We start from the raw sequence: 5,566 nt of genomic DNA, 5'->3' as shown, positions 1-5,566 counted from the left end.
ATTCAGGGCCTGTGCTCTTCAATGGATAATCTCGTTATAAATGTACAAAAGATTCAAGATACTATTGATCAGAAATCTATGTTAGAACCAAGAATTCCTATTCCTGATTTGTTTTTTGGAGATAGAACTAAATTTCTAAGTTTCAAAAATAATTGTAAGCTATTTCTGGCCTTGAAACCTCGTTCTTCTGGTAATCCTATTCAACAGGTTTTGATTATTATTTCTTTTTTGCGCGGCGACCCTCAAGACTGGGCATTTTCTCTTGCGCCAGGAGACCCTGCATTGAGTAGTGTCGATGCGTTTTTCCTGGCGCTCGGATTACTGTACGATGAGCCTAATTCAGTGGATCAGGCTGAGAAAAATTTGCTGGCTTTGTGCCAGGGTCAGGATGATATAGAAGTATATTGTCAGAAATTTAGGAAATGGTCAGTACTCACTCAGTGGAATGAATCTGCGCTGGCAGCTTTGTTCAGAAAGGGTCTCTCTGAGGCTCTTAAGGATGTCATGGTGGGATTTCCTATGCCTGCTGGTTTGAATGAGTCTTTGTCTTTGGCTATTCAGATCGGTCGACGCTTGCGCGAGCGTAAATCTGTGCACCATTTGGCGGTATTGCCTGAGGTTAAACCTGAGTCTATGCAGTGCGATAGGACTATGACCAGAGTTGAACGGCAGGAATACAGACGTCTGAATGGGCTGTGTTTCTACTGTGGTGATTCCACTCATGCTATTTCTGATTGTCCTAAGAGCACTAAGCGGTCCGCTAGGTCTGCCGTCATTGGTACTGTACAGTCCAAATTCCTTCTGTCCATTACCTTGATATGCTCTTTGTCGTCGTTTTCTGTTATGGCGTTTGTGGATTCAGACGCTGCCCTGAATCTGATGGATTTGGATTATGCTAAACGTTGTGGGTTTTTCTTGGAGCCTTTGCGGTGTCCTATTCCATTGAGAGGAATTGATGCTACACCTTTGGCCAAGAATAAACCTCAGTACTGGGCCCAGCTGACCATGTGCATGGCTCCTGCACATCAGGAAGTTATTCGCTTCCTGGTGTTGCATAATCTGCATGATGTGGTCGTGTTGGGGATGCCATGGCTACAAACCCATAATCCAGTATTGGATTGGAATTCCATGTCGGTATCCAGCTGGGGTTGTCAGGGGGTACATGGTGATGTTCCATTTTTGTCGATTTCGTCATCCACCCCTTCTGAGGTCCCAGAGTTCTTGTCTGATTATCAGGATGTATTTGAAGAGCCCAAGTCCGATGCCCTACCTCCGCATAGGGATTGTGATTGTGCTATCAATTTGATTCCTGGTAGTAAATTCCCTAAAGGTCGATTATTTAATTTATCCGTGCCCGAACACGCCGCTATGCGCAGTTATGTGAAGGAATCCCTGGAGAAGGGACATATTCGCCCATCGTCATCACCACTGGGAGCAGGGTTCTTCTTTGTAGCCAAGAAGGATGGTTCGCTGAGACCGTGTATTGATTACCGCCTTCTTAATAAGATCACTGTTAAATTTCAGTATCCCTTGCCATTGTTATCTGACTTGTTTGCTCGGATTAAGGGGGCTAGTTGGTTCACTAAGATAGATCTTCGTGGTGCGTATAATCTGGTGAGAATCAGGCAAGGAGACGAATGGAAAACTGCATTCAATACGCCCGAGGGTCATTTTGAGTATCTAGTGATGCCGTTCGGACTTGCCAATGCTCCATCTGTGTTTCAGTCTTTTATGCATGACATCTTCCGTGAGTATCTGGATAAATTCCTGATTGTTTACTTGGATGACATTTTGATCTTCTCAGATGATTGGGAGTCTCATGTAAAGCAGGTCAGAATGGTTTTTCAGGTCCTGCGTGCTAATTCTTTGTTTGTGAAGGGATCAAAGTGTCTCTTCGGTGTGCAGAAAGTTTCATTTTTGGGGTTCATCTTTTCCCCTTCTTCTATCGAGATGGATCCAGTTAAAGTCCAAGCCATCCAGGATTGGATTCAGCCGACATCTCTGAAAAGTCTGCAAAAGTTCCTGGGCTTTGCTAATTTTTATCGTCGCTTCATCTGTAATTTTTCTAGCATTGCCAAACCATTGACCGATTTGACCAAGAAGGGTGCTGATTTGGTTAATTGGTCTTCTGCTGCTGTGGAAGCTTTTCAGGAGTTGAAGCGTCGTTTTTGTTCTGCCCCTGTGTTGTGTCAGCCAGATGTTTCTCTTCCGTTCCAGGTCGAGGTTGATGCTTCTGAGATTGGTGCAGGGGCGGTTTTGTCACAGAGAGGTTCTGATTGCTCAGTGATGAAACCATGTGCTTTCTTTTCCAGGAAGTTTTCGCCCGCTGAGCGTAATTATGATGTGGGCAACCGAGAGTTGCTGGCCATGAAGTGGGTATTCGAGGAGTGGCGTCATTGGCTTGAAGGAGCTAAGCATCGCGTGGTGGTATTGACTGATCATAAGAACTTGACTTATCTCGAGTCTGCCAAGCGCTTGAATCCTAGACAGGCCCGTTGGTCGTTATTTTTTGCCCGCTTCGACTTTGTGATTTTGTACCTTCCGGGCTCTAAAAATGTGAAGGCGGATGCTCTGTCTAGGAGTTTTGTGCCCGACTCTCCGGGTTTATCTGAGCCAGCGGGTATCCTCAAGGAAGGAGTCATTGTGTCTGCCATCTCCCCTGATTTGCGGCGGGTGCTGCAAAAATTTCAGGCGAATAAACCTGATCGTTGTCCAGTGGAGAAACTGTTCGTCCCTGATAGGTGGACTAATAAACTTATCTCTGAACTTCATTGTTCGGTGTTGGCTGGTCATCCTGGAATCTTTGGTACCAGAGAGTTAGTGGCTAGATCCTTCTGGTGGCCATCTCTGTCACGGGATGTACGTACTTTTGTGCAGTCCTGTGGGATTTGTGCTAGGGCTAAGCCCTGCTGTTCTCGTGCCAGTGGGTTGCTTTTGCCCTTGCCGGTCCCAAAGAGGCCTTGGACACATATTTCGATGGATTTCATTTCTGACCTTCCCGTTTCTCAAAAGATGTCAGTCATTTGGGTGGTCTGTGATCGCTTTTCTAAAATGGTCCATCTGGTGCCCTTGGCTAAATTGCCTTCCTCCTCTGATTTGGTACCTTTGTTCTTTCAGCATGTGGTTCGGTTGCATGGCATTCCTGAGAATATTGTTTCTGACAGAGGTTCCCAGTTTGTTTCAAGGTTTTGGCGAGCCTTTTGTGGTAGGATGGGCATTGACCTATCCTTTTCCTCGGCTTTCCATCCTCAGGCTAATGGCCAGACCGAACGAACCAATCAGACCTTGGAAACATATCTGAGATGTTTTGTTTCTGCAGACCAGGATGATTGGGTGTCCTTTTTGCCGTTGGCTGAGTTCGCCCTTAATAATCGGGCCAGCTCGGCTACCTTGGTTTCTCCATTTTTTTGCAATTCTGGGTTCCATCCTCGTTTCTCTTCAGGACAGGTTGAGTCTTCGGACTGTCCTGGTGTGGATTCTGTGGTGGACAGGTTGCAGCAGATCTGGATTCAGGTAGTGGACAATTTGACCTTGTCCCAGGAGAAGGCTCAACTTTTCGCTAATCGCAGACGCCGTGTGGGTCCCCGACTTCGTGTTGGGGATCTGGTTTGGTTATCTTCTCGTCATATTCCTATGAAGGTTTCCTCTCCTAAATTTAAACCTCGTTTTATTGGTCCGTATAGGATTTCTGAGATTCTCAATCCTGTGTCTTTTCGTTTGACCCTCCCAGACTCCTTTTCCATACATAATGTATTCCATAGGTCGTTGTTGCGGAGATACGTGGCACCTATGGTTCCTTCTGTTGAGCCTCCTGCCCCGGTTTTGGTGGAGGGGGAATTGGAGTATATTGTGGAGAAAATTTTGGATTCTCGTTTTTCTAGACGGAAACTCCAGTATCTGGTTAAATGGAAGGGTTATGCTCAGGAAGATAATTCCTGGGTTTTTGCCTCTGATGTCCATGCTCCAGATCTTGTTCGTGCCTTTCATGTGGCTCATCCTGGTCGGCCTGGGGGCTCTGGTGAGGGTTCGGTGACCCCTCCTCAAGGGGGGGGTACTGTTGTGAATTCTGTGGCTGAATTCACTCCTGTGGTCACAAGTGGTACTGCAGCTTCTGAGCTTCCTCCCTCAGGTGTTCTGGTGAGCTCGTTAGCTGCTTTGTTACTTAACTCCACCTGATGCTGCTATCCTTGCTCCTTGTCAATGTTCCAGTGTTGGATCTGAGCTTCTTCTGATTGTTCCTGTGACCTGCTGCTCTGTATAGCTAAGTGCTTTTTTGCTATTTTGTTGCTTTTTTTCTGTCCAGCTTGTCTTTTGTTTTGCTGGAAGCTCTGAGACGCAAAGGGTGTACCGCCGTGCCGTTAGTTCGGCACGGTGGGTCTTTTTTGCCCCCTTTGCGTGGTTTTTGCTTTAGGGTTTTTTGTAGACTGCAAAGTTCGCTTTACTGTCCTCGCTCTGTCTAGAATATCGGGCCCCACTTTGCTGAATCTATTTCATCCCTACGTTTTGTCTTTTCATCTTACTCACAGTCATTATATGTGGGGGGCTGCCTTTTCCTTTGGGGTATTTCTCTGGGGCAAGTCAGGCCTATTTTTCTATCTTCAGGCTAGCTAGTTTCTTAGGCTGTGCCGAGTTGCATAGGTAGTTGTTAGGCGCAATCCACAGCCGCTTTTAGTTGTGTTTAGGATAGGATCAGGTGTGCGGTCTACAGAGTTTCCACGTCTCAGAGCTCGTTCTTTTGTTTTTGGGTATTTGTCAGATCACTGTGTGCGCTCTGATCGCTAGGCACACTGTGTCTCTGGATTGCCTTCATAACACCTTTCATTAGCAGACATAACAGTACAAGGAGCCCTCTAATGATTCTCAATAGAGGGAAAGAAAAAGTTCTGACATCATTTTTTTTTTTTTTTCCTGCTCTGTGTTCACTTTTTTTTTTTTTCCCCTAGACATTTGGGTATTCTGGACACAGGTGTGGACATGGATATTCAGGGCCTGTGCTCTTCAATGGATAATCTCGTTATAAATGTACAAAAGATTCAAGATACTATTGATCAGAAATCTATGTTAGAACCAAGAATTCCTATTCCTGATTTGTTTTTTGGAGATAGAACTAAGTTTCTAAGTTTCAAAAATAATTGTAAGCTATTTCTGGCCTTGAAACCTCGTTCTTCTGGTAATCCTATTCAACAGGTTTTGATTATTATTTCTTTTTTGCGCGGCGACCCTCAAGACTGGGCATTTTCTCTTGCGCCAGGAGACCCTGCATTGAGTAGTGTCGATGCGTTTTTCCTGGCGCTCGGATTACTGTACGATGAGCCTAATTCAGTGGATCAGGCTGAGAAAAATTTGCTGGCTTTGTGCCAGGGTCAGGATGATATAGAAGTATATTGTCAGAAATTTAGGAAATGGTCAGTACTCACTCAGTGGAATGAATCTGCGCTGGCAGCTTTGTTCAGAAAGGGTCTCTCTGAGGCTCTTAAGGATGTCATGGTGGGATTTCCTATGCCTGCTGGTTTGAATGAGTCTTTGTCTTTGGCTATTCAGATCGGTCGACGCTTGCGCGAGCGTA

The sequence above is a fragment of the Ranitomeya imitator genome, chromosome 9 (assembly GCF_032444005.1).
Source record: "Ranitomeya imitator isolate aRanImi1 chromosome 9, aRanImi1.pri, whole genome shotgun sequence".
In the NCBI taxonomy this organism is placed as follows: Eukaryota; Metazoa; Chordata; class Amphibia; order Anura; family Dendrobatidae; genus Ranitomeya; species Ranitomeya imitator.
The sequence above is the reverse complement of the archived record's forward strand: the minus strand, read 5'-3'. Positions refer to the sequence as shown.